Raw genomic sequence first — 25,852 nt, forward strand, 5'->3', positions numbered from 1 at the left:
TGGTTCATACTTCATACCGTTCATTGGGGTTTTCTTCGTATGGAATGCTCACATGAGTTCTGCTGTTCATCGTTTTTTGCACATCCATAAATCCCGTCTTTATTTGGTATTAGCACAGCCCATATGTTTTGCTGTCTAGGGTTTACTAACAAATTTTAACATCCATTAGCAAAGTCAGAAGGGCAACGCAACGCTCTTATCTGATTGAGTTTAATTATATAATTTTTGATAACTGGTGTGAGATTATTTCTTAGAGTGGGTTTAGGTATGACTTGAGAAAATTTTTTTCTTTTTTTTTGTTTAAAGTCATATGTTTTGGTAAATTTACATGTTTTGATTATTGGAATGTATCGATCTAATAATAAGTGAATCTTTGTTTTTGTTTTTACTTTTTAGAATGAATTTGAGAATGTGAAAGTACAAAAGTAAAATTTTTATGTTCCCTATGATCTAATCATAAATTGGGTCTATGGAGATTTGTTGCATCCATGGATCCATTAAAAATTTATTTAAAGAAAAACAAAATTTCTTAAATTTTGTAATGTACAAGTACAACTATATTCATATGTGCAATATACAAAAAGTTGCACATTGTGCGGTGTGGTTCAAATGGTTGATATGCAAATTAAAAATATAATTAAGTTTCAAGATTTTTTTTGATAAGAAATTTCATTAATCAGCAAAAGATGGAAAACCAGAAATAAAGAAATACAAAGCAAGTTGGGAGAGGACAACCAAGCAATCCCACTCCATTTACTCTGATGACAACTTATTGAGTTTCAAAAAATTTTTCTTACTTGTCGAAGATACTATATTAAATACCACAATGAATAAAATTGGGTACATCAGGCAGCTGGGTAGGCTGGTGATCATACCAAAAGAAGTTCGTTTGAGTAAGCTTAACATACTGCGCAATCCTGTGCGCAGGAATGTGTAACTGTCTATTTATATATGCAAAAGGTAGCAAATTAAGTTGGGAGTTGGGACATATTAACCTTCAGATACATTGTAATATTTGAGCATTGGTTCAACCATTATTTTTCATACATCTAAACATGTTCTTTAATTACAACTCTGTTTTTGAAACTGTCTACTAACTTATCAGTTGTTATTATTTAACACTAATTATTCATTTAATTGCAATTATTAATTTTTAATTTTGTAACAATAACAACAGTATTTTGTTAACATTTTATTAATTATAATTGTTATAATAATTAATAATTATTAATAACAGTAATTATTAACAATTTAATAATTGTTATAAAAATTATTGAAATAATTAAGTATTAAACCAGCTGGTCTAACTGGATGAAGTGAATCGGTTCGAGTGTTTAGCAGTTGGTCTAACCACACTTTAGGCTATGTTTGGTTTGAAGGAAAAGGTAGGGAAAAGAAAGGAAAGTTGAGAAAATCTATATAAGATTTGTAAAGGTTTCTCTAACATTCCTTTCATTTTCCTACTTTTTCTTTTAAAACAAAGATAGCATAAAAGTAAATGGTTTTGAGGGACGGGTATCTATAATCCGACCCATTAACCACATCTTCTTAATCCGAGACACGCTACAGCGTCATTCGTGGGAATGAGTGAATGGCCCAACAACGAGTCTAGGGTGAGTAACTTACGGCATTTTTTGTTGGTGATTATAATACTCTCCTATCCAACGTGAATCTATTATATTTGCCAACTTTGCCGGCATTTATCCCAAACCAGCAACATCTACAGAAACATGGGATCGCAACTTTTCTTGGGTTTAAGGCCAAATTCCCCCAACTTACTGACTACTGATTCAGAATTAATGACATGGGGTTGCATTGCAGGCTGCGGGATTTAGAAATGATGGGTTGATGCTTACCTTTGTAGGCCTATTTGTTTATTTCTTTCTTGATGAAAGGACCGCGGTCGTTGTACAGGCGTCGTTGGATTTTGGATGTTCAGGAAACACGAACGACAATGGAGAGTTCCTGATGGCTGAGCGTCGTTGGATTTTGATCAAAGAGGGGCCAGGGTATGGTTTGGTAGAGATATCACGTCTATCGGTCTATGTTATGTGATTGGTCATGAAAGAAGTGGGAAAGACTAATGAGTGTCAACTTGAGATAGGTGGGAACAGAGGGGAGACTGCTGAGGTGGTTTCATGAGATAGGAAAGAAAGCTGTATTAGAAAGAAGGGTTAAAAGCTCTTTACTGGAGCAAAAAGTAAAGTAAACATGTTCATGTTCAACTTTAGTATATACATAGAGAATAGTTTAAACGTAAAAGTAATTTGGCGCGCATGATGTTATCAACTGACCAACCATTTCTTTAAGAGATAGATCGGCTACTTGTATAAATATCAAAAAGTCACATATTGGGAACATTTCTTCTATTTATTGCTTTCCACGGGGAGATGTCCCATTATGCATTTGTGGTGTTATATGCACATGAATGCGATGAGCATTTTATGGTCAGTAGGTCTGCGGGGTAGCAATTTCTCAAATTTTCAAACATAAACATGATTTGTTTATTACATATATAATATGACACGATTCACATGATTTGAATTAATAGGAAATCAACTCGTTTGATTTGTTTAAATTAAATGATAAATAGATTTTTTTGGTAAATATATTTGAAATAATAAAATAAAGATCCATTCATTCATTATATAAAAACTGTTCACTGTCATATTTACTTTTCATAATAATACTTTATCCAATATACATATATGATCTAATAGTTAAATAGATTAACCCGAAAATAATATAATTATTAATCACATTAAAACGGATTAATACAATTTTAATTACGCAGGCACAATCAGGATAACCCCAATTTCCAACCATAATAATTTTGTCCGTATTTGAACTATATTTAAGTATATGTTTAGCATTGATGCTGCATATCAGAAAATTGTGTTGATGTGTGGGTTGGATGCATCGCTTTCTAAGAAAATGGTGTTTTTTTTTTTTTTTTTTTTATTTGGAAACGGTGCTGTCAAATAGGATGTTTCCCAGAGTTCAAATCAACCTCCTACAAGAAAACGGTGCTGTCATCATTTGGGAGATGTTCCCAATACACAGTGGGGATGTACAGTGGGACATTGTGAAGGGTTGATTTGATCTCGTTTCCTGGAGCAACAACAACGTATTTTGTTTGATACCAATACTCTAGAAAATATTTTCAACACTGATACCTATTATTCAGTGCCACATCATGTCCTTGCCACTGTCACCTCATTTCCCTGTTGGCAACAACGAGCTTCAATTATAGGAAATATCAAATTGGGTGTTGCTCCAAATTACGCCTTCCTGATTTTCAAAGACGTGGCATGAAGCATCGTTTTTTATAGAAAAACATATTCAAACAAATGTGCGTTTCCTAAAACACCATCTTTTTCCGACGTAAGAATAATGTGTCGCCGTTTTTGAGAGCAACGACATAGATGCCAAACAAACTAAAATGTTGTGTCAAAATATTGCGAATCCAAATCATGACCTCCTCACCTAACAGTCTGTACACGGAGCACAGACGTCTTCCCTCGTCATTGGTTACGTAATCTTTCTGACTCCAGTGTTCTCAGCGGGTTAGCATCTGCCACCCACATACTTGCCCCTCAAAAAAGTCCCACAAAACCAGAATGCGACGCATGCCATGACACACGCGCATTAAGCGAGACGCGTGCAAAACCCGTTTCATGCCGTGAAATGCACCTCCGTTAATTCCTCTCTTGACCAAAAGCGTTTCTTCTCCCATTCTACTTCGAACTAAAACGCTTGGCGCCGGCCCCCTTTCATAACCCACTCATCGGAGATTAACCCGGTCGACGCCGATGACCATACTGGCAGGAGGAAAGTACCCTGTAAGTTTTTATCATTTCTTTATATATATATATATATTTTTTTTCATTCGTTTTCTAACATTCACAGATCTGAACCCGGCGGAGTGTTGGTGTGTTTCAACACTTTGATTGTAAGAGGATATGGCTGACATTCTGTGTTGATGCAGCATGGAGCAATCTACATCAGATGAAGTTCGGGAGCAAGATTATAAAGAGAGAAGCCAGAGGTCTGAGTTCTTTCAGCAGTTGGTCCTATCAACCATTTTCTAAAACCCTCTGCAACTTGAGCAGGTTATCAGAAAAAGTACCAAACAAATGCAGTGATATCATCAAAACACCTTGTTTATTGTTCATGTATGCATTTAGGTAGCTGCTATGTCTGGAAGAGGGATTTTGGTAATAACCGAAGACCAACAGTATTTCTACTATTGTAGAAAGGCAATGTATATTTATTTGTAGGAGTCATAGTGTTGTGTAGCAAGTACTTAGTAGATATATACTCTCATCAGCACTGGTGCTCCTTTAAATCTTTGCTTTCCATTGCTGTTACATGATCTCTACAGATATGGCTTCCAGGTCTAAGGCTGCATTTGGCATTCCTTGTTTTAAGAACTCCTTTTTGCGGTTAAAATGCCCCAATGCCAAAAAGAGGTAAGTCCTTGATATAAGAAAAGGCAAATGAAGCTTAAGACTTAAAAATTTTTTACCATTGCTGAAACCAACTGCCTCTTTAGAGAGAGAGAGAGAGATCGTATTACATCGTAGATACTAATAAAGAGAGATGGAATATTGACAAAGAACCTTTAATATTTCATGAGAGAATACATGACAATCATTACTAAGGGAATTATGATCAAATTCATTTGTCGCAACTGACCTCTCAACTTCAGCAACATCCTCTTCTTCCGCTCCCTCCGCTGCCTTTGCTCCACCACTGGATCAAAAGCCGGTACCGGTGGTGCAGTAGCAACAATATAATATTGTCTTCTTTTCTTTCTCTTGTAAATGAAGCCGTCATCGTTGCACGGCTCCCACTCCTCCTCCTAGGTTGTTCCAGCCATGGCCAAGCGCTTCAAGTCAAAACTCAAATTCTGGAGAATTTCGAATTTTGGAGGGCTTTCGAATTCCAGGGGTGTCAAGGGTTTGAAATGGCATTAGGAGGCTCCCACTTTGTTGGGTTCAGATCTGTGAATGTTATAAAATGAATGAAAAAAAAAACAAAAAAAATATAAGAAATGAGAAAAATTTACAGAGTATTTACCTCCTGCCGGTATGGCCATCGGCATCGACCGAAGGAACTCGACCGGGTTAATCTCCAGTGAGTGGGTTACGAAAGGGGGCCGACGCCATTTCAATTCGAAGTAGAATGGAGGAATATGGGAGAAGAAACGCTTTTGGGCAAGAGAGAAATTAACAGACGTGCATTTCACGGTGTGAAATGGGTTCCGCACGCTGTCGCTTAATGCGCGTGTGTCATGACACGCGTCGCGCTCCGGTTTTATGGGACGTTTTTGGGGGTCAAGTATGTAGGGGGCAGATGCGAACCCGTTGTCGGCTGATTCCAACCCAGTAGGCAGTAGCTTCTTACCTGCCTCTATCTCTCTCCACCACATTTCTCGAAGCTTCTCTCCCTATCCTATTCTGATATTCTCTGTAAAAAAACTCGGTTGCCTCGTCTGTCTGCCTACCCACCCCTCTTTCTCTTTTACTCTCTCGTTGTTTTGTACATTGTAAGAAAAGATGTCAGGTCCTCAGTGCTGCGAGAACCCACCAATCCTCACCTCAAGCTGTGGGCAAGGGTCTGTTCTGGAACTAGGAGGTCTCAAGACCTACGCTACTGGCTCCCCCGACTCCAAGCGTGCAGTTCTTCTTGTTTCTGATCTTTACGGTAGTTGCCCATTTAACCTTTTACTTGTAGTCTCTGGTTCGTGTGTTGCAATCCTGTGTTCGAGGTGTTTTCCTGTGTGGGTCTTGCTTGTTTTGCGTTTTCTTCCCTAGTTTCGAGATTTCCCTCCTAAAATTTTGTTTTGAAAAATACTATGGGTTATTCACATGGTGTATGGTGTTTGAGTATGAGATTCATGCGCATTCTTCTCTATTGGAACTTTGATGGGATCATCAGTAGAGTAGGATTTGGTTATAAACAGACTTGGTATTTCAGCCATCTCTTTATTAGTTACTGTCGTTTTAATAGATTCGTAACTTGTTTACATGCCTGCTCTATGCTAGAAATGCCGTCTTTTTAGATTTTTCCTGAGTCTATGGACATGATTGTTTTGCATTAATTTTTAATGTCAACTTGTAATCCTACATTGTGGGACTAATGATAGGTCGTCTGTCCTGGTCTTTTGCCTTTAGATGTTCTAATGTTCATCATCGTTTTTCTTATTCAACAAGAAAGGACGTTTTAGGTTTCATAAAGATGTCGTATATTGTATATGGCTGTTTATGACTTTAACCTTGTTCTGGTCATCAATATCTTGGTCTTACCCTCGTGACTTGGTCATCAAAGGATATGAAGCACCAAACTTGAGGTATGTTAAATTCCTTCTTTTTTAATTTTCTTTTCCATTTTTTGGAACTTTAATGATGTTTTCTCTTTCATCCAACAGAATTACATGCTTAATTTTGGTTAATTTCTCATCTTGTCCCAATTGTTGTTGTTGTTGTTGTTGTTATTATTGATGTAACCGTTTCGGGTCACGTATCATTTTTTTTCTGGTTAAGTACCTCATCATCCTGTTTGCTCCCAGGTGGCTGATGACTCAGGGGCCGAAGTGGAGCTCCCTAGTGTAGTGCAACCCGGTTGCTCCCTGCAGGAGGTGACCTGGCTACCAGCAATGACGGGAACTGAACCGACTACTTCCTGGTGGAGATGATCTGCTCATCTTTGTAGGCGACGGGAACTGAGGGACTTGCATGAACTGAATCAGAGAACCCGGGGGTGTTTACTCGATGAGGTCACTTCGATGGCTAAGTCAACACTCAGTAGTGAGCTGAGAATGATATTAAAGAATGAGAGAGCTAGAGAGCAGGGGTTACCATCTCCTCCTCGCCCCTGGGGGGTGAGGCCTTTATATACTGGAGTCCTTGTGGGTTTGGTGGAGTAGTTCTTGGATTCCCGCTGTGATGGGACTTGCTTTTGTGTTAGGTGGGGATAAAGCTACCAACCGGTAAGATTGCCCATCTCCGCCTGAATCGGGGAGTGGGTGAGTTAATATAGCCGTTACAAGTCACAATCCCGTAAAATGCGGGGTATGGTGGTGAGCTCCTCGGGGTTGTCATGCAGTGGTCGGTCTGCCTGTGAAGTGCCGAGCTGTTTGGGTGGTGAGTTGCCTATGGGCAGCTCGCCATCATGCAACACTTCAAAGGCAGCTCGCCACCATGCAACACTTACAGGCAGCTTGCCACAAGCAGCTCGCCATTAGGCAACTCGCCACCCAAACAACTCGGCACTTCACAGGCAGACCGACCACCGCATGACAACCCCGAGGAGCTCACCACCATACCCCGTATTTTACGAGATTGTGACTTGTAACGACTATATTAGCTCACCCACTCCCTGTTTCAGGTGGAGATGGGCAACCTTACCGGTTGGTGGCTTTATCCCCACCTAACACGAAAGCAGGTCTCATCACAGCGGGAATCCAAGAACTACTCCACCAAACCCACGATGACTCAAATATATAAAGGCCTCACCCCCCAGGGGCGAGGAGGAGATGGTAACCCCTGCTCTCTAGCTCTCTCATTCTCTAATATTATTCTCAGCTCACTACTGAGTGTTGACTTAGCCATCGGAGTGACCTCGCCGGGTAAACACCCCCGGGTTCTCTGATTCAGTTCATGCAGGTCCCTCAGTTCCCGCAGTCTACAAAGATGAGCAGATCATCTCCAGTAGGAAGTAGCCGGTTCAGTTCCCGTCGTTGTTGGTAGCCCGATCACCTCCTGCAGGAGCAACCGGGTTGCACTACACTAGGGAGCTCCACTTCGACCCCTGAGTCATCAACCACCTGGGAGCAGACGGGATGACGAGGTACTTAGCCAGAAACAAATGATGCGTGACCAAAAACGATTACATCAATTGGCGTCGTCTGTGGGAAAGCCACAAAAAGCTAAGTTCTCATTCTACAAAAGCTAGGTTCTCATCCTACAAAAAGTTGAGTCATCTTCTCTCAGAAAGCTAAGTCCTCATTTTTTCGAAATTGAAGCTCTCATTTTATAGTTTCCATTTTTTATGAACTCAAAGACTATGCAGGGAGCTAACAAACTAAGTAGCCCAAGGCGCCCACCCGGCGGCCTGCGTGCGGCTTGGCGGCTTGCGCGCGGCCTGGCAGCCTAGCACATGTGCCGACCTGGCACGGGCGCCAACCTGGCGGTCTGGCCCAGGTGCGAATTGACGAACTGATAAAAGACTTCCTCACCCCTAGGAGACCAAAGGCCAAGCTAACAGTTGACCTCGACACCTGCATAAAACCCATTCGCCTCTTCGGCATGGGCAAAGTTCAGGAGTGGACTATGAGTCGCTCCCAAAGCCTAAGGGTTGTATTATTGTATAAGACCCATTTGCCTCTTCGGCATGGGCAAAGTTCAGGAGTGGACTATGAGTCTCTCCCAAAGCCTAAGGGCTGTACTGCTGCATAAGACCCATTCGCCTCTTCGGCATGGGCAAAGTTCAGGAGTGGACTACAAGTCGCTCCCCGAAGCCTAAGGATTACAATACTGCATAAGACCTGGTCTCCTCTTCAGCATGGGCAAAGTCCAGGAGTGGACTACGAGTCGCTCCCAGAGCCTAAGGGCTAAAGTACCGAACTGGCAGGCAACTCGGCACCTGGTCAGCCCGCCACTTCACAGTCATCTCGACACCTCACAGGCAGCTTGGCACCTGGTCAGCCCGGCACCTCACAAGCAGCTCGACACCTGGTCAGCCCGGCACCTCACAGGCAGCTCGGCACCTAGTCAGCCCGGTACCTCACAGGCAGCTCGACACTTCACAAGCAACTCGACACCTAGTTAGCTCGACACCTCACAGGCAGCTTGGCACCTGGTCAGCCCGACACCTCACAGGCAGCTCGACACTTCACAAGTTCCAGTCGCCTCATCGGCATGGGCACTTAAGACCCAAACACCTCTTCGGCATGGACAAAATCAACAAGAGTGGACTATAAGTCGCTCACCACGTGGGAGCAGACGGGATGACAAGGTACTTAGCCAGAAAAAAATGATACGTGACTAGAAACGATTACATTAATTATCATTATCATTATTATTATTATTATTATTTATTAGGATTTTCTCCATTCTAGATAGTGGTTTCTTTGCATACTACAAAGTTAATGGGTTATTAGTTTTGTGCGCAGAAAAGTGAACCATTTGGTCTTAGTATTTTGTTGTAGCAATTCTGCTATGCGTTTATATGTTGTTGTATGATCTATGATGTATCTACTAAGTTTGATGTAATGAGCGAAAACAATAATCTGATGATAGTCACAAGTTAGATTTTTGTTGTAAATTTATATTTGAAGAGGGGAGAATGCAACTTATCGTTTTGTGTGCTTTCCAATCCCATAGAAGTTGTGAAACACTGCAAATGTTGATGTCTAAGGTGCAAAACAATAAGTTAAAGTGTGATAGTAGTGCGAAATGGGTTGAATCATGTCACCTGATCACACTCCTTGAAATCACATTTGCTCCCTATGTTGCAATTGGGTCCTTGCAAATTGTTACAGACTATATGATTAAAATAGGAAGATGTTACAGACCGTATAATTAAAATAAGAAGTAAATACTAGGGAGATATGATGTTACAGATTGTATAACTAAAATAAGAAGTAAATACTAGGGAGATATGATTTACCTTGATTGTACGACAGATTTGTAGGAATTTGATTAGTCTTCTTTTCTAATATATTATTTCCTAACATAGAATTTGTAACTTGTATATATACATACGAGATTGATGAATAATACAACAAATTCTTGTTCTTCCTCTGTTTACTCTTATTTTACATGGTATCAGAGCATCTAGTCTATGCCTGCCCTTTTGTTTTAAGTAAACAGTAGGTAGAGGAAAATTTATGGGTGTTTCGGGTCACCTCCTTGGAGCAGTCAGAGCATCTAGTCTCTGCAAAAGTCTGGCAGTCAGCAGCCTTGCGCATGTCTCACGCACCGCCTGAAGATTTTGCCACAGTCACGCGCGTCGGCATGTGGAGGCACATCTGTCGCCGGAAATTTTTTTTCGGTTGTCTTTTAGCTCGCCTCGTCCTGTATAGCACATATTTGTGCTTTGTTACATGCATATCCATTCCGGTGTTTTCAACAGGTGTGCTCTGTCAAATGATTATCCATAACAATACTCAGCAAATATAGTTGAACAGTTTTACTCCAATCCAGATAATTAGAGCCATTAAGCTTATGCTCAGTTATTTTTGACATCACTGGAATAACATCCGACATAACTATTGATTTTTTGTCTGCCATAATCTCAAAATTCAAATGATGACTCGAGAAAGTCTTGGTTGAGGGAGGATGCTCGTTTGTTCTTGCAGATACGCAACTCCATTGAAAGTGAGGTGGTTGGTTTAGTCATTCACTGCGGATTTGTTAAGGAATTAATGAACTATCTAGAGTTTTTGTACTCCGGAAAGGGGAATATTTCCTGCATTTATGATGTGTGCAAAGCCTTTTACAGGGCAGACAAAGGCGATAGATCTCTTACAAGCTATTTCATGGATTTCAAGAAAACATATGAAGAACTTAATTTGTTGCTTTCGTTTAGTACTGATGTGACTGTTCAACAAGCTCAACGAGAAAAGATGGCTGTTATGAGTTTTTTAGCTGGCCTATAAATTTGAGACTGCTAAATCTCAGATTCTTTCCAGTTCAGGGATCTCTTCTCTACAAGATGCTTTCAGTAGGGTCCTTCGTACAAAATGTTCTCCACCTGTTCAGCCTGGTAGTGCCCTTGTCAGCCGCAATAATACATTTGAATAAGGGAGACAACAATACAGGAGTGGTAGTGGTAGGTCAAGTAACTATGACAGGAATATTAATACTCATGGATAGGAGTTAGGAGAGATAGTGTGTCATTACTATCATAAGCCAGGACATATGAAGCGGGATTGCAGGAAGTTGCAGAATAAGAAAACTCAGTTAGCCCATATTGCATCCACCACGGATACTTTTGAGAAGTCTGTTATGATATTTGCAGATGGATATGTCAAATTTGCTCAGTACCAAGAATCATTGAAACCTCAATCTACTCATGTTACTGCCATCGTCGAGTCAGGTAAACCCAATACATGTCTTGTTTCCTCCTCTTTAAAATGGGTCATTGATTCTGGAGCTACAGATCATATGACGGGTAATTCAAGTCTGTTTTCTACCTTTTAGTCACATAAATCTATCTCTCCTGTTACTTTAGCAGATGGGTCAACATCTTGTGTTATTGGGTTTGGCACAATTAGTCCAACACCATCACTTCCTTTGTCATATGTTCTTAGTTTACCTCAGTTATCATTTAATTTAATTTCCGTTAGCAAACTCACTCGTACCTTTAATTGCTGTGTCTCATTTTTTCCTGATTATTGTTTATTTCAGGATCTTACGACAAAGAAGATTATTGGTAAGGGACATGAGTCTGGAGGTCTCTATATCCTTGATACACAAGTTCCAAGATCCATAGCCTGTTCTGGAGTTGTAACCCCTTTTGAAGCACATTGTCGATTGGGTAACCCCTCTCTCCATGTGTTAAAGCAAATTTGTCCTCAATTTCAAAATTTGTCGTCATTAAATTGTGAATCTTGTCAGTTTGCTAAACACCATCATCTTAGTTCGAGTCCAAGAGTCAATAAACGAGCTAATGCTCCTTTTGAATTAGTCCATTCAAATGTTTGGGGTCCGTGTCCAGTGGAGTCCAAAACTGGGTTTAAGTATTTTGTTACTTTTGTTGATGATTACTCTCGTATGCCATGGTTATATTTAATGAAAAATCGTTCTGAGGTGTTTTCTCATTTTTCTGCTTTCTGTGCTGAAGTTAAAACTCAATTTAATGTTTCTGTACAAATATTGAGAAGTGATAATGCTAAGGAGTATTTGTCAGAATCCTTTCAAACTTACATGTTTTAGCATGGCATTCTTCATCAAACTTCTTGTGTAGATACATCATCTCAAAATGGGGTTGTTGAACGGAAAAATAGACGCCTTTTTGAAACTGCAAGAGCTTTGTTATTTCAAATGAAGGTTCCTAAACCTTTCTAAGCTGATGTAATTTCCATAGCATATTTTTTGATTAACCGTATGCCTTCATCTGTCATTCAGTGTAAGACTCCTTATCATGTTCTTTTTCCAAATAAAACACTGTTTCCTATTGAGCCTAGGGTATTTGGGTGTACATGCTTTGTTCGAGATGTTCGTCCTAAGGTTACCAAACTAGATCCAAAATCTTTGAAGTGTGTTTTTCTTGGGTATTCTCGTGTTCAAAAAGGGTATAGATGTTATTGTCCTACTCTTCACAGATATCTTGTGTCAGGTGATGTTAATTTCCTAGAAGATACACCTTTCTTTCCATCTACTCATTCAAGTCAGGGGGAGGATGATGATTTGTTAATCTATATTGTCACATCATCTGGTTCACATCCTATTGAATCTACTCCTGCCAGGCTTAAGCCACCTACAGTACAGGTTTATTCTCGGCGACCAACCCCTCCGGATCCATGTCCTGCACCAGCTCCTTCGTCGGCAGATCCAGTCTCAATTGATCCTGTTCATTCGTCATCTGAACAAGTCTCTAATGATGATCTTCCTATTGCTCTTCGTAAAGGTAAGCGTAAGTGTATTTATCCAGTATCTTCATTTGTGTCTTATAATCATTTGTCGTCATCTTCTTGTTCTTTTATTGCATCTCTTGGTTTTATTTTTGTTCCTAAGACTGTTAAAGAAGCCCTTTCTCACCCTAGATGGCATAATGCTATGATTGAGGAGATGAATGCTTTAGAGGACAATGGTACTTGGACCTTGGTAAATTTACCTGCAAATAAGAAGGCTATTGGGTGTAAATGGGTGTTTACAGTTAAAGTCAATCCTGATGGGTCCATTGCCTGATTGAAAGCCCGTCTTGTTGCTAAAGGATATGCTCAGACTTATGGAGTGGATTATTCTGATACTTTTTCTCCTGTTGCTAAACTTACTTCTGTCAGGTTGTTTATTTCTATGGCAGCTACTTATAATTGGCCCCTTCATCAGTTAGACATTAAGAATGCTTTTCTTCGTAGGGATCTTCAAGAAGAAGTTTATATGGAGCAACCGCTTGGCTTTGTTGCTCAGGGGGAGTATGGGAAAGTTTGCTATCTTCATAAGTCTCTGTATGGGTTGAAGCAGAGTCCTCGCGCATGGTTTGGAAAGTTTAGTCAGGCAATTGAGAATTTTGGTATGAAGAAAAGTAAGTCTGATCATTCTGTTTTCTTCAAGCACTCTGCTGCTGGCATCATTTTGTTAGTTGTGTATGTGGATGATATTGTCATTACAGGGAGTGATACTACAAGGATTTCGTCCCTTAAATCCTTTCTCCACACTCAGTTTCATACCAAAGATTTGGGAATGTTGAAATACTTCTTGGGTGTTGAGGTAACAAGAAGCAAGAAGGGAATATTTTTATCTCCAAGGAAATATGTACTTGACTTGTTGTCTGAGACGGGAAAGTTGGGAGCTAAGCCATGTAGCACTCCAATGATTCCTAACTTGTGGCTCACAAAAGATGGTGAATTATTTGAAAATCCTGAGAGATATAGAAGATTGGTTGGAAAGTTGAATTATCTTACTGTAACTCGTCTAGATATTGCGTATTCAATAAGTGTGGTGAGTCAGTACATGTCTTCTCCAACAGTTAATCACTGGACAACTGTAGAACAAATTTTGTGCTACTTAAAAGGAGCACCTGGGCGAGGAATTTTGTATGGCAATCATGGTCATACTAGAATTGAATGTTTTTCAGATGCTGACTGGGCATGATCTAAGGAAGATCGAAGGTCTACTTCAGGCTATTGTGTATTTGTTGGAGGGAATCTAGTTTAATGGAAAAGCAAGAAGCAGAATGTTGTCTCATGTTCGAGTGCAAAATCTAAATATAGAGCTATGGCCAAGTTTGTGTGTGAAATAATGTGGATATATCAGCTTCTGATTGAAGTAGATCTTAAAACTTCAGTACCAGCCAAGTTGTGGTGTGATAACCAAGCTGTTTTTCACATTGCATCTAATCCTGTTTTTCATGAACGAACTAAGCATATCGAGATTGATGGCCATTTCGTTCGTGAAAAGATTCAGTAAGGTTTGATTTTCACAGGTTATGTGAAAACAGGAGAACAACTGGGAGATATCTTCACGGAGGCTCTTAATGGGGTTAGGGTTGATTATCTTTGTAACAAGTTGGGCATGATTAATATCTATGCTCTTGCTTGAGGGGGAATGTTACAGGCTGTATAATTAAAATAGGAAGATGTTACAAACTGTATAATTAAAATAGGAAGTAAATACTAGGGAGATACGATGTTATAGACTGTATAACTAAAATATGAAGTAAATACTAGGAAGATATGATTTACTTTGATTGTAGGACAAATTTGTAGGAATTTGATTAGTCTTATTTCCTAATATATTTTTCCTAACATAGAATTTGTAACTTGTATATATACATACGAAATTGATGAATAATACAACAAATTCTTCTTCTTCCTCTGTTTACTCTTATTTTACACAAATCAATTTCCAAAATGAAACAACCCACAAGCTTTTGGTAGATGTGCATTTGTTTACCAGTCATCCTCGAATCACTTTAGAAGATGCTCATATTAGACAAATAAACTTGCATTAATGTATGTACAATGGTGGTGTATATCACCGGGATTAGAGGTGCATCTTGGATTGGCCCGAGTTGGCATTTTGCACTGCCTTGGACTTGGGCCTTTGGGCCGGGCCTATTCTTATTTTGACAAAAGTCCAACCCGAGCTTGCCCAAGTTGCATCCTAACTAGGATGACTAAATCTCTATTTATAGAGAGTGTATAGTCACCGGAATAGACACTAAAGCATCCCAATAGAGATGCATCTCTTTTGAACAAAGTATCAAACACATGTTCTAAGAGACACAAGGAAGAAGCAGACATAATGGTTCAGGGGCAAAATATTGTTTTACAAATTCAAACTAAAAACATTTTAATCAAAACCACATAAAAAGGATATATAGTGTGGTGTGTGTACCCATGCTCCAATCCAACAACGGCCCCGCCTGGCTCAGCACATACATGTGTGAAAAGTGCCCCAGTTTACATGGACAGAAAATGTTGGTCTAATGCATCTGTTTTTCAGAAGTACCCATTTTACCCTTACACCTATCAATTTACATGAGAAATTATTAAACTACCCCCAAAAAGATGTTTTCACTTTTTTTTTTTTTGTGAAAAGGTAAGGTAAAATTTTATTAATCTTGAAATAAGATACAAAGGGATCCCCCAAGGAAAACTTTGACAGGGTCCAACCACTACAACCCCCAGGTTACAAGTCCCAAAAGCTGCTAGAATTCAGTCTAGCCCCCAACTGTGAGACCTGAATCCCTTTAGTTGCCGACACCCAAGAGATTGATTTTCCAATTGAAATCGAAATTAGATCCTCCTGAGTTCTAGCATTATTATGAAATATCCTTTTGTTCCTTTCAGTCCAAATGGTGCTGATCACAGCAGCTGGAATGGATCTCCAAATAGCAGCAGCAAGTTTTGGCAGCCCCTTTAAGTCCCAGCTCCAAAGCAATTCCTTTACTGAACCAGGCATCACCCATGCAAGGCCTAGTGCAGAGAAATAATGGTTCCAAACTTTGAAACAGGGCAGTGAAGAAATAGGTGACAGTTATCCTCAACACCTTGCCCACACTGTACAGACCTCTGTTCCTGAAGTTGGAAGCCTGCTGTGAAGGTGAGCTTTGGTCAAACATCTGTCTAAAGCTGCAGCCCACACCTGAGCATTAACTTTTGAGGGGGAGGAAGGATTCCAGATTCTAGATGCAGGTATGTCTTCCAAGTTGCTTGCCAACTGATGGGGAACAAACCCACCTGGCTAAAAAAGATCTCCAGGTTAGATTGAAAAGAATAAAGTAATTTTACTCTATAAAAATGTTAGGTCTAGTGAAGTTTAGAAGGGACGATCTGGCATTTTAAATTATATTGAAAGATTCCCTAATTTCGTAACTTTAAAGTCTTCATTACTGGAACAAAGATGGAAGGGAGGTAACTGCAGGCTTTTGGTAAACTGCAGGGAAGGTTTTTATTGAAAGTATAATCTCAATGGAGGTTTTATGATTGTCAGAAACTTCAGGGGAGGTTTTTATATTTTCTCCATAATTGTTTTGAAGATGTGTAGATAGGGGAGAGGAGACTGGTTGCAGAAATAAAAAATGGTTATGTAAACTATGAATTATGGAAGGGGGAAGCATATGGTTCTTGTGGTCATAGCACATGAGAAGAGAGGAGCGGAGGAGGAGATATTGGGGATAAGTACCTCACAAGGCATTGTAAGACACAACTTCCATCATTTTGTTTGTTTTTGTTGTTTTTTTTTTTAATTTTTTAAAATGCTTGGTAATTCCATTGTTTTTAAAATGCTTATCCCAAGTTTGAGAACACTAGCATCCAATCAATACAGACACAGATTGCATGTACGGGATTTTGTTTGTCTTGTTGGGAAAGAATGAACTTCAGCAAGAAGGTGAACAAATCCTTCCAAAGATTATCTTGAGGAGGGGGCATCAAGTGGCAATCAGTTGGTTTTTTCTATTTCATCTATAATGATGCTTCCAGATGTGGCTTTCAAAAAGATGTACATGATGCTAGTATGAAAAATCTAGAGAAGTTAAAACAATATGGAATAATAATCCACATGAATTTGATATATTATGATAACTTAATCTGAAATTATGTTTCATCAAATCCTGGTTTCATTGTGAAGATTTATTCCATTTGTCTGGATTTCAGAAGTAGCTATCTGAAATTTGGTGTCAGTGGCATTAATGCTTGGGTTTCAAATGGAGAAAGAGGCACAATGTCGGCAATATATTTATTTACTCTTACCTTTTGTGGTCTTGCCATGTTTCGGTTGAGAACTTGTCTTCAAGGTGTGTTGGAAAACAGAAATAAGAGATATCTGATGTAAGGGCCTGAAGTACTAGCTCACTATGTGATTTCATATAGAAGGACATGGGAGTGGGATAAATCAGGAACTTTTACATGGTCAAGTCTTTCTACAATTACATTTCCAGATCAGGGGATCAGGCCATTCCAGTAAACATTGTTTGGTGTAAGAATGTCCCTTCAAAGGTAGTTTTCTTTGTTTGGACAACATATCTAAAAAGAATTTTAACCAGGGATAATTTGATCAGGAAGGGTATGCATCTGGAGTCCACCAATTGTGTTTTACATGAAGAGCAGGTTGTATCAGTGGTGTTACATTGTAGATTTTCCCATGAGATGTGGTCAAAGATATGGAAGTTATGCCTACCAGAAAAAAAAAGATACGAAAGTTATTTGAGGTGAAAATTTGCATTCCAGAATCGACGGTGGATTTTATACAAATCTGGAGAGTTAAAGGTCTAACTAAGAGGGGGAAGGTGGCATTGAATATTGCTACTGCAGCAGTTTTTTTGGTGTGTATGGCAGGAGAGAAATGCAAGGATATTTACTTATCAAAAAAAAAGAAGAAGAAAGAAATGCAATGATATTCAAAAATAAAAGCAGCTTGTTGTACATGTTTTTTGTTAATGAAGATATACTTTACCTTTTCTCAAAAAATATATGTTGATCTAGAATTAGTAATTTCAATGTGGGTTATTTTTGCTGAGGTGGTTGAGCCTTCATCTCGGAGGTCATGGAATAAAATCCTTGATGACTGCATCAGGCTGTGGGTTGTTTTTCTAATTCTTGTCTAGTTGTAGACACATGCATGGCTCAAATTATTGACACATGCGACATGCAATTTTTGTGTATCACTCGATTCGTATGTACTGCCTCAAGTTTTTTTATTGGTTTGTTTGTTGGAGAAATAAGTTTTGGAGATTGTGATATTCTCAGATCCATTATGTTAAATATTCATGTCTACCATTTTGAAAGACAGGGAAACTTGTCTTTGAATTGTAGGTTAGCACCAAAAAGTAACTTAATTATAATTGTGTTACCTAAATAATTAATAGATCATGTTCCTGTGAGTGTAATGCATCTGTGCTGCTTTCCATGCCTCAATATGTATGCGTTTCTGGAAACCGACACTACCATCATTTTATATAAAGGATGCTTGCAGATAAGGTTGCAGCTGCTGGATTCTATATGGTAGTTCCCGATTTCCTTTGTGGGGATCCCTTTGTACCTGATAATGCTCAGAGGCCTGCCTATACACGTTTGGATACAATCTCATGGAGTGGTTGGTTTCTTCATCATCTTTGATCTCTACTTTGATTTTATTGTTGAAATTAGTTCAGAACAAATGTGATAGGGATTGCTTGGTGTAATGGTAAAATCTCGGGCTAACAAGAACGAGAATGCTGGTGTGAGTTTGAGAGTGTCCACTTTGTGCTAAGAAAAAGAGGCCAAAGGTTAGGCCTATATCCAGTCCAACCCTCCCAAGATCCCAGATGTCTTGGACCAACATTGGGTAATGGCCTTCTGTCGTTCTAAGCAAACATGATATTTTCTGATAATTAATATAATATATTGTTTCAAGAAACTGCCTAGCTGGACCAGCAAATGCTGGCCACCAACTCATCAATCTGCATTTTTTATACACACAAGCCACTGCATTCCAAAAACCATAACAACTGGATAATCCTCATTACCTCATAAATGAATAAGAATTTTATAGATGATAATCTTTTTAAATCTGGGATTGCTGGCTCTATTTGTATGGTAATTGCACTATGTCCAAATAGTTCTTTAGAGGGGAGTTGCCTACTTCTAGCTTTTTTTTTTTTTTTTTTTTTTTCATTCATGTGCATGCTCTCAGGTACATCTCTTGTGCCATGTGAAAATTATGTATTCTTGAAGTTATCTGATGCATGGGTAAGCCTTTAACCTAGATTTCTATCATAATGCAAGGTCGGTTTCTAGATTTGTTAGATGATACTAATTGCTGATGTATTGACCTTTTTGAAGTATTAGATTTTTCTGGCATCATTTTCCCTAAATCCGATGGATTAATAGTAATGACACTGTGATGGTTATGCCTTGGATACGATCTGATGAGCTGTATATAGTAGTATTCTTTCTGTATTTACTGATGAAAATCTCTGATTTTTTATTCTTTTTTTATTTGCTTTAGTTAGCTGATTTCAGCACAGTTTGTTACGATCCATTTGTCCCATGTTGGTAGTATGGGATGCTAATGTGAGGTATCCCACATCGGTAGAATGGGATGCTGTTGTGGGGTATTTATGTGCCTGGGTTCCCTCCCTCTAACAGCTATCTTTTAGGGGTGAGTTATCCTAAGGCACATGACATAGTTATTGTTATTGGCTTTTGAGAAAAGAAAATAGCATCAACATCATAGTACATTTCCTGTAGGATAAAGGATTTGTAGATGCCAAACCAGTTGTTGAGGATCTAAAAAGTAGAGGCATATCTGCAATTGGAGCTGCGGGATTTTGCTGGGGAGGTAAGATACCTCTTGACCTTTTTGGCATTTAGCTTCATCCATATGTGGTGTATGGTTCACCGGTAAACCCAGCTAAGATCTGACTTTCTGTATTCTACTCAGCCAAGGTGGTGGTACAACTAGCACAGTCCAATCACATTCAAGCTGCAGTACTGTTGCATCCATCATTTGTCACTGTAGATGATATAAAAGGTATGAATTTTCTTAATCAATGGTTCCAGATAACATATTGCATCATCTTGTTTATGCTCTTTGTTGTATTAAGTGATTTGGGACAGATTCTTATATACCTTTTTTCCCCTATCATTGCTAATGTGTCATTCATTGGTTTGAGTTTATAATTACCCTTTCAGAGGTTAAGGTTCCTATTGCTGTACTTGGAGCTGAATTTAACAAGATTTCTCCACCAGAGCTCTTGAAACAATTTGAGGTGTTATCAACTAAACCTGAGGCAAGTGAATTCCAATGCTTTACATTTATGATGTTTTTACAGTTTAAAAAATTATGTTTTTATTAATAGAAAAGTAAAAGAATAACTTCATTAAAATAAAGGTATAGTTAAATTACAAGCTTTTAGTGATGGCATTTCACCAACACAATTATGATGCGTTATTTTCTTTATTTTGCACTTTCATTTTTGAAGTGTAGTTACTAAACTAGAAAAATACTAAGAAGTGTCTTTTGTTTTTTCCCTTTTTTTGAAGATAAAATAAAAAGTTTTATTAAAAGAAAAAAGAAGATACAAGAAAGGTGGCCAAAAGTCATATTGTATCTCCAACAAACTCCAAACCACCCCCACACTTCATCTACCACTAAAAAACAACTCTCTCACCCAACAGAAAGAAAAAAGACAATCAACCGGCCCCAACTATCATTCCAAAAACAACAGAAAAAACTCCAACATTCCTGACTCAACCAAAAACCAAAACACCCACCTAAGCCTACATATAAAAAACCCACCCTAGACCCAACTTCAAAAAGGCAAAAAAAGCACTGAATTACTCCCCCTTACTCTTTACCAAAACTTAACTTTCAGCTTTTCAAGCATCTTGAGCACGAATGTATCTAACAACACCTCATTTTCTCATATGACGAGTTTCATCTAACAACACCTCATTTTCTTGGTCATTTCCTTTTTTTGTCTTCACACTTTCTTCCCCATTGTCCTCTAATGGTTTTATTCTGAATCTTCTTTTCCTTCTATAAACTTGAGAAGACAATCCTTTCTGACTACCAACTTCACCGCTTTCAGCCACGCCTCCTACATCCACCTTTGAAGCTTCCCCTTCTCGACCAATGTAACCTCCACCTCTTTTCCTTTTTTCACCTCCTTTTGAATGTATCCTTTTTTTTTATCAATAACTGCAAAATTTATATTAATGTTGATAAAAAAAGATAGGTACAAGAGGTACAATATATACAGTCACTGAGAGACAAACAGTCTTATGTCTCCCCAACAACCTACTCGTTCTACAACTGTGCCCAAAACAGATTTTCCCTCTCCACCCCTTGCTTGACTAAGCCATCTTCCATAGAGTTAGCAGACTGCTTTACCCATTGGATCTTCACTTCCATGCCTTTTGTTATCCATTTAATTTTCTTTTTTAGGGAATTAAATGTCCACATCCTCCGATCATCACACTGTCACAAACTCACCACCAGTTTTGAATCTCCTTCCACAACTAATTTACTAATGTTTACAGTCTTTCTCTTTGTATTCCTTCCATCGCAGCCAGAACCTCTGCTTTAAGAGAATCTCCTTCACTAACTGGTCCGGAGCGAAGAGCCAATACATTGCCTCTCTCATCTCTGAACACACATCCTGTGCCTGAAGGTCCTAGATTACCTATGCAGCTTCCATCAAAATTGAGTTTCAGGAATCCCCTCTCCAGTGCACCAGATTGGATTTGCCAATAACCTACTAGATAATGATTCAGCCACTGACTTCCAGCTCCTGAGTAGATATCCTTTGAGACAGAGAGGAATGTATCCATGGTTTTCTTAACCAATTTGCTGTTATGATCAAGATTGTTTCAATAATAGCCTCCTTAGATCTTTCCTTGTCCTGAAACAACCTTTAACTTCTTCCCATATAGTCCAACCAATTGCTGCCCTTGTACATTTCCACATAATCCAACCCCTTTTGTTTGGCCATTCAAAGAATGTGGAGGCAAATAGGCTTTGAATGTTATTAGGAGGAGTCCATCTGCACCCAAATAAAGAGAGCAACCATTCCTAAATACGAGTAGTAAAAGAACAAGAAATTAACATATGATAACAATTATCACCATTGGCCCTTACACAATAAACATCTATGAGGGGATAAACACCACTGTGATCTCTTCTTTTGAAGTAAATCACAGGTATTAATCTTTTCATGTACAACTATTCAAATTCCAACAAAAAGCACTAACCTTGGTGGGATAGGCTTTCACCAAACCTCCTTTACTGGGAAAGGTTGCAAAGAAGTGTTATCTGCTTGAGAGAAAGTCTGGAAGCAGGAAGCACAAGTAAAGGAACCGGAGGAGGAACATGTCCAAGTTCGGCCATCAGGTTTGGAAGGACCAAGGAAAACCTCTTCTAATGGTTGTAACAGGTTAAAGACATGAGGAGTTTTTGAATCCCTTTAACCCCTACGAAAACCCAAATTCCAACCGATGCCATTAGCAGAACTAGAAGGAACAAGGAGTTTAGAAACTGGCTCATTTTTGAAATGGTTCAATGCGAATAGAGATAGGAATTGATCTTTTAAAGGGGTGGGACCTAGCCATGCATATTCCCAAAATTTAATTTGGTCTCCACCACAAAGTTCATACTTAACCAAAGGAAGGAAAAAAGGTAAAATATCACTGATGGCCTTCCAAAGTGAAGCTCGAGTTGCCCAATTTTGTGCTCTTCTTTGTAAGCGTCCTAGACCTAGACCTAGACTGCCTACCCCCTTACTCCTGCTAACTACCTCCCATCTAACTCTATGATCCCTTTTACCTTCTCCTGGTTCCCACAAAAAAATCTCTCATCAACTTCTTAATCTTTCTACACACGCTTACCAAAAACTGAAAATTAATAAACCAGCATATTAGCTAAGTTGATTGGATTAAAGTGATTCTACCTCCTAAAGATAAATACCCTTTTTCCAACAATCAAGCCTCTTCAAAATTCTTTCTATTATCAGATTCCAAAAGCTAGCTTCCTTTGGGTTTTGGCTCCTGGGGGAAGACCTAAGTACTTCATGGGCCAAGGTGAAATGTCACAACCCAGTATAGCGGCACAAGCTTCCAGTTCCATATCATCCAAGTTAATGCCTGCCACACAGCTCTTGTTCAAAATTAATCTTCAAATTTGACATTCTCTTGAATAATTGCACCGTTAATTTCAGATTCCTAACCCATTCCAAATCATCTTCTTTGCAAAAAAGAATTGTCGTCTGCAAACTGTAAATGGGTGAGTGTCACCTTGTCTTTCACAAGTCTACTAAGGGCATCTGCAAGAAGTGTAAAGAAGAAGGGTGAAAGCAGGTCTCCTTGTCTAATCCCATGTCTAGCAGGAAAAAAGTTCACTACTGTGCTATTCACTAACACATAATATCCACATGTATTCAAACAGCCTAAAATCCATTTACGCCATCTCTCTCCAAAACCGCAATGAGTTGGGACTTTTATAAAAAAATCCAGCCCACCAAATCGTAGGCTTTCACTAGGTCCAATTCACATAACACACCTTTTTACAAAGGCAAAATTGTGGTTGTTCCTTCACGTTCGACTGGCACATCTATTCCTTGTATATGATTGCTCTCCAGAACTTTTCACATACAAGAAAAGCATCTACATGTGCATTTCTTTGCATAGTATCTGAAAAAGCTTCTCTGATAAGCTTGCAAGTATTAGTCCTAAGCCCTGTGGGATTTACTTAAGTAGACACCCACTAGGATTCTTTCGTGATGCTGCCTTCTTTCCATTGATGTAAAGATGAAAATATTGGCTGGCATTCTTCTTGCATGAACAATCATTCAGAGTCCTTTTCGGAACTACAAAGACCACAGCATCCCAAAGCTCTGAATTGAGACTAGATCCTGTAGTAAGTTATTCCTCTCAAAGTGGTTCTAAGAGTTGTGACCTTGAGGTCCAGATACAATAAAAAGGGTTGATAGACATATTCTGTCTGAACATCCATTTCTTCCACAGTACTTCCCTAGAGATGAATATAAACATGGTAAACTTTGACGAGTTTTGGTGCTTTAGGGCATTGTTATTCTGTTATTCTGTTATTCTGTTTTCAATTAAAAACTAGGAACTGGGAATTACTTTTTGGACAACATTTTAAACCATCACTATGATGCATATGTGTTGACTCTATAGTTATGAGCTGCCATCTTTAGATTTCTTTGTTATTCGTGTGTAATATTCTAGCAGTCACTGCAGAGGTTACCACCACTGGACTTTGATGCACTATAGATATGGTGAGACCCATGTCATCATGTTTTCTAATGCACCTTGACATGGGCCCCACTTTATTGCAGTACAGTGTAAGTTTGGTGATCAACCTTTTGAAATACCTGCTATAATGCCTTCATTTTTATTTTTGGAACTGATGTTAAATGACACTTCCATCCGATCATAGTGCTTCACAATTCATGAATTATGTCTGTATTGAACAAATTAGACTAATTGCACAAAGTGAGGTTTTGGATTCCCATGCACGTCTCCATCAAGGGCTGTTGATGGTGCTTTACAGATTGATAGTCATGTGAAGATATTTCCTGGTGTTGCGCATGGATGGACTGTGAGGTACAAAGTTGAAGATGAAGCTGCTGTGAAGCATGCTGAGGAGGCTCATCAGAACATGATAGGGTGGTTTATCAAGTACTGTTGAAAAGTTCACATCTTCAAAGAGAACCTGAAACTGTGAAACCTGAATCCATCAGAAGATGTTAGATTGGCTTACCAAGTTTGTGGTGTTAGATTGTCTTAGTTCGCCTTTTACAATTATTCTGTTGTGGAGACCATATTCCTTTTTTTTTTTTTTTCTTTAACAAACGTTCATAAGAGTTTGATGGGTACCTTTTTTTTTTTTTTTCTTGGGGCCCCTTCGGCCCTTCCCTCAATTTGATGCCAAGACCTTAACCATCTTAACCGAAAAGAATGATGCCATGCTTTTAAAGAAAACGTGAAATGTCGATTTTGCCCAGGGTTTTATCGACTACAAACCATTATATATATATATATATACTGTTGGCTGTCCATAGTCCATACCCGTTTGTATACATGGGTCTGAGGAGCAGGTCACATGACAGGACTAGCTAGGCCCCAAGCATTAAACATACAAATGAAAACTAAATCGCAAGGAAAAAGAAAAAAGAGAGAATTCATGTTCCAAAGGTTGGTCTCAGGCCTCGGCAGGTTCTAAGACGGTAAGACCGACGGCTTGCCTACCTTAAGCTCGTTACTCAGTCATCTCTTCAAATTTGAAACTAGCCACCACTTCTGTTAGTCACTCTATTCTTCAGATTGTCTTCTGAGTAATTAATTTGGTGGTGCTATTGGTTGGTTTGGTAGCAAAATTAAATTGAGTTGACAAAGCCTTGATAACCGGCCTCTTATAATTTTCCCAATTTTCTGTCTCTCATAAAACACATATATTCCGCTTTCAAGGATATATAATATCAAATCTTACAAGTTAGCTGATGTTGTAAAGGTAAGCTGAATCTGCATACTCTACCAAATGGCCGGCTCTAAACGGGTCACTGTCTAGACCTTGACAGTTGACACATCAAAACCAATTGTAATGTATAAATCAGTTAATTTAGCCAATTAAGGGGTATTTTCCACTTGTTTTTGTTTTCGTTTTTTTGTTTTTTTTTTAATTGTTGCTGAGCTCCGAAAACAAAACAAAAAACAGGTGGTATTGAAAACAAATTGTTCTTTAATAAAAACAGAGAAATTGTTGTTGGTTATATGCATGGTTTAAAGTATTTATATATTTGATATTGAAAAAATTCACTATTGAGCATTTAAAAGCATCAATCCTTATTTAAGTTTCAATCCACACCCTTTAATCCATCATAATGTAAACCCGCTACTATTAGCTAAAATTGATAAATTTCCCAAATTCTATGTATTGTATTATATATGTATTGATACTTTGAACCATGATTACGTGTCTTCTTCATTTTCGAAACCAAATAAAACCAATCCATTTCTACACAATGGTTATTACGTGTCTTTATTTGTGATGGTTACTTTTAAAGACATGCAATGTCTTTTCAAATAAAACCAATCCATTTCAACTTTTCAAAAACAAAAACATGATTCAAGAATGTTTATTTGACTTTTGTTTTGTTCCTGGTGTCGCAATTT

General features: G+C 38.7%; 2 long non-coding RNA genes and 1 pseudogene across 3 annotated transcripts; 2 read left to right on the forward strand and 1 right to left on the reverse strand.

Annotated features, from left to right (window-relative positions):
* Window positions 1-4,506: 4,506 nt before the first annotated feature.
* On the reverse strand, window positions 4,507-5,213 carry LOC148854704 (uncharacterized). Its single transcript, XR_016094815.1, has 2 exons — window positions 5,083-5,213; window positions 4,507-5,006 (listed from the first exon to the last, which is right to left on the reverse strand). It is a non-coding gene; the product is annotated as an uncharacterized LOC148854704 (long non-coding RNA).
* Window positions 5,214-5,436: 223 nt separating this feature from the next.
* Window positions 5,437-24,683, forward strand: LOC148854705 (endo-1,3;1,4-beta-D-glucanase-like; annotated as a pseudogene). Its single transcript, XR_016094814.1, has 7 exons — window positions 5,437-5,709; window positions 6,334-6,355; window positions 18,142-18,272; window positions 19,409-19,499; window positions 19,602-19,691; window positions 19,853-19,950; window positions 24,231-24,683. The product of XR_016094814.1 is annotated as an endo-1,3;1,4-beta-D-glucanase-like (transcript).
* Window positions 11,554-14,547, forward strand: LOC148854706 (uncharacterized). The gene is made up of 2 exons (XR_016094816.1): window positions 11,554-12,639; window positions 13,091-14,547. It is a non-coding gene; the product is annotated as an uncharacterized LOC148854706 (long non-coding RNA).
* Window positions 24,684-25,852: the final 1,169 nt, after the last annotated feature.

Source organism: Nelumbo lutea, chromosome 4 (assembly GCF_056320005.1).
Source record: "Nelumbo lutea isolate HS-2025 chromosome 4, American lotus-T2T, whole genome shotgun sequence".
Lineage (NCBI taxonomy): Eukaryota > Viridiplantae > Streptophyta > Magnoliopsida > Proteales > Nelumbonaceae > Nelumbo > Nelumbo lutea.